The 4259-nt window shown below is 35.0% G+C and overlaps 1 long non-coding RNA gene across 1 annotated transcript; it reads right to left on the reverse strand.

The window, feature by feature from the left end:
- Positions 1–1437: 1437 nt before the first annotated feature.
- Positions 1438–4029, reverse strand: LOC149515963 (uncharacterized). Its single transcript, XR_016346130.1, has 4 exons — positions 3656–4029; positions 2910–3143; positions 2508–2573; positions 1438–2394 (listed from the first exon to the last, which is right to left on the reverse strand). It is a non-coding gene; the product is annotated as an uncharacterized LOC149515963 (long non-coding RNA).
- Between the last annotated feature and the right edge of the window lie 230 nt (positions 4030–4259).

A 4259-nucleotide genomic window follows, 5' to 3' on the forward strand; every position in this document is an offset into this window, starting at 1 on the left:
AACGACCTGAGGAGGAAATGGGTCTCGGTTTTCATAGTTTTTGGTAACGTAAATGAAAATGGCGGGAATGGATTGAATGGTGCGAACAAAGGAGCGCAATAAGCGTATTAAAAGATAAAACAGTTTGTTGTGCCATGGAGCAGCGACGATGATGAATAAAAAGGCAACCCAGAAGAGTGAAGGAGGAAAAAAGATTTGAGGCTACAAGTGATATGAATAAGGAAATGGAGAAACCTCGAGCTCGGAAGGTGATGGGATGAGGAGTAATAGGAAATTCAACAGAGAAAAAGAGGAACAGTAGCATTAAGAAAATGATAGAAAGCAATGACGCCAGCGTTAATATGGAAAGTGATTGATCAACGAAGAATGCAGCAGAGAAAGACTTGTTTTTGGAAGTTAAAAGAAACAAGATAAAAAGTTCGATAGAGGAGGAAAGATATACCTCAATTCAATCAGAAGCGGCATTTTTGTTCACCTCTTCTATGAATTTTATAATTCTACCGTTATTCTTTTTGATGATTTTTGTTCCTTTTGACAAATTCTGATGATTGAGTAGGGGCACTTATATAAGCGGGGAAAGACCAAGAATTTAAAAGGCGAATGAATGTAGGACTAACAACAGGTAGCAACGCGAAAGGAAAACAGTAAAATCTACAGAACGACAGAGAAATGTAATTCGTTCAATATCCAAATAAGAACAACACGTTCACATCGTTGGTTGACATTAACGGCACGATTAGGCCGGTTGATCTATTTCACCCTAGTAAATTAAAAAATAATCAGAGATGTTCGTTCCCAAAACCCTCCGCCATGTTGAGGCTTACGTTATAATATCTATAGGACATGATCGTTCGGGGAACTTGTTTCATGCAGTTAAAAAGGGCATTAAGGTCAAGATCAAGGTGATTAATCACATCTTCAGTCTTTTTATTGTTAGATGCCAAGTCCAAAGTGATTGATCACATCTTTGGTCTTTCGATGGTGAAATAAAAAGCTATAATTTATTATTATTATTATTATTATTATTTTAAGGTCAAGTGCGGTTTCTGTCCATTACTGAATTACTAATATTATGATTTAGATTTGAATTTTTGTGTTGTTATTTATGACGTCAACAAGGACGTTGATATGAACTTAATCTTTTTAATTTGGCTCTTTCATCACGATTGAATTTATAATCCTTAACCGACTATAAATATCATCCACAATTGAATTTATAGCTTTTTTTTTTTCAAAAAAAAAAAAGTCAGTCCATGATTGAATTTATATCCTTCTTTTTTAACGAAATAAGTAAGCATTCCCAAGCTCCAAGTTGCCATGTATAAGCTGACACTCAAGACCTCTTTGGTACTTTGCCCAATTAATTTTCCTAAGCCGGAAATGATCTAAAGAAGACCTCTTTTTTGGATTCTCATTCCGCCCTTTGTGGGCCTTAATTTGATTTCTGACCTTCCTTTACGAGAAAAAGAAAGATTTATATCCCTCTGTGTTGGTCCCATCACTGATTTTTAAAAAAATAAAAATAAAAAAATTAATCTCAGACGCAAAAAGAGACCTTGTGTCGTACGAATTTAGACAGTAGGTTGAACATACCTTGACTTATAATCATTACATATACTGATGATATATAACATGTTGGAGTGTCATGTTTTGCACAAACTAACAGTATGTCGCACTAAGTCTCCAAGCATAGGCCTTCCTACTCTTCAATAACTATTACACGTTCCAGCTACGAGTTTTGCTGACTCTGTCTGAGACCTCCTTCGATTTCAATATTTTCAACTTCAGTTCGAAGATGTGCTGGGTTTCAGTTTGCTTGATTTTGGGGGATGGCGATGAAAATTCTGGGAACAGATTGTAGGGTGTGAGAAAAATGTTCAAAATATTTGAAGCTGTCTGTGCCATGGAGATGTAAGTATGATGGATATGTAGGGAACCCAAAAATGTGATCGTTTAAGTAGAACCGAGAAAAAAAGCTATATGGTCAAGGGAGTAGAGACAAATCCAAGGTTCAAGCAAATCGGACCAACACTGACAGGCAGTTTGATGGAGGTGAAAAGGAAAAACAGAATGAAAAACATGGCAAGAAACAGGAGTGCCATCTTTAAAAAGGGATGTTCCTGATCAATTTCCAAAACAGGGCCAATGTTACAGGACCTGTCTGGAGATTTTAGGAAAAGAAAGAGGAAGAGATTGAAGAGGAAGGGAATGGTATACCTCAGATCCATGGACGAGGGAAACCACTGATGATTCCTCAATTTCAAGGACGATAGGGAAGAGGGTTGATTAATTTCCAATTTTTCATAAACAAAACATCTTTTTTCTCAATAAAAGTATTGAAACCTGATTGAGATCAGCTCCAATATCTTCAGCAATAAGACGCCTAAAAAGCCCCTGATAATGTGAATAAAAGAAATATATATAAAATGAGCTAATGATGAGAACAAACGAAATCATGTATAGGACCTACTGAAAAAAAATACCATACCAAACTCCAGAAAGCTTACCAAGCTGCGGTCATCAGAGTAGACCTCTCCACCTTCTACACGGGTATAGCAAGCAAGTTTTCATGGCTGTCATATTTATTTAGCACATTTAGCCAAAAAAAAAACACAAAAAATAATTTACCTGAGAACATGTGTTTGTGCATGTATGTGGAAGTAAATAATATACATACTTTAAAGGGTATCTAAAGGCATAAAAAGAATGGGCCAAAAAGAATATATTGATCACATTGACAAGATTATAAAAATGTATAAAAACCAAATAAAGCATATAAAATGTTCTGACAACCATTTTCACAATATCTAAAAAGGAAAAATAATTTGGTATATCAAATTTGCATCACTTTGGTATATAAACCAGGAAATATTTGATGACTCATTAAAGAAAAAGGAAAAATAATTTACCCACTCCCAGAAAAACAATACATTTTCTGGATAATGTCTCTTCACTCTTTGAAAGCTTCAACTCAGAAACAAGACGTTCATCACGATGTCCATTAGCAAATTTGGAGCCATCCCCGTAACCTTGCCTAGGAGGATAACCAGGACGGCCAAGTATGCCTGCTGCTCTATCATTCTGCCGGCGATCACATCCAAAACCTCTACCTTGGTTATTAGTATTGCGAATAACAGGCAATACTGCAAAAGAAACAGTGAGAAAGAAGATTAGTTACCATTTATACAGAGAGAAAATTTTCAACCAAAGAAAAATTCAATTATTTCGTGTATATATTCCAATAATTGCAGACGCACCTAGTCAGCTAAATATTCCTGCATATTATTGTTAGAATTTTTCCCACATTTCCTCAAACAAAACAATCCAATAGCTCATGCTTTGTTACTGTGATCTTATAATTCTAAAACTTCCAGTAGACTGATGATAAGAAGTTCATAACGTCTCTTCCTTATACATTGAGATTACTCCCTAAAACTTAAATCCCAGAATCCAAACCAAAAGAATCACCAATAAGAGAATGAAGGGAAGCTCTAAAATCTACAACCAACCAAAGCAGGAAAAATTAAGTTTACAAAGGTTTCTATTTTCATATACAGCAAAATTCTCCTAAAAAAACAAATGGGTGCTCTTCAAAATCCCCAATTATGGGAAACCATGACTGAATTTAATCGAGAAAGAATGAATAAAGAATTACCAGGAACAGAAAAAGCGGTAGTGGCAGGGGTTTTACAGTGATCTTCTTCTTATTCATCATACCCAAAAACTACCCTTTTCGCTGATATCATTATAATCATAATTATTGGTATTGAGATTGCCTACTTCTTATCCATGTTCTTCTTCTCTTCCACTGCTTGCGCTTCCACTGGCACTGCTGGTATCGGCGCGATCGCGGCAGTCGGATGAAGAAGATGCCGACGAGAAGATAAATGTAAGGAAGAGGATTGACGGCAATCATCGTGATTTTTGTTTTTATAGTCTTCTACAAAGACAACTACATCTTGTTCTGGGAAATCCATGTCAGAGATTAGCCTTGTTGGTTTTCTCTATGTCTCCAAAAACGAAAAGAGCAAAGTGAATATTTGCGTTTTGAGGCTTTGGTTTTTGGATTTGAACAGTCTTTTTGATGTGGACAATTAGGGATAGACGTGTAATTCGTGTTTTTGTTTTGTATCGTGTTTTGTGAGTCTAATGATATAAATTATTAAAATATGAGTATGATATGAATTATAAAATGTATTTAAATATTAAATATAAATATAATATATTTATTGAATATGTTATATATAATTAGATATAAT

This window comes from Durio zibethinus, chromosome 11 (assembly GCF_047325235.1).
Source record: "Durio zibethinus cultivar Kanyao isolate XHJ-2024 chromosome 11, ASM4732523v1, whole genome shotgun sequence".
Lineage (NCBI taxonomy): Eukaryota > Viridiplantae > Streptophyta > Magnoliopsida > Malvales > Malvaceae > Durio > Durio zibethinus.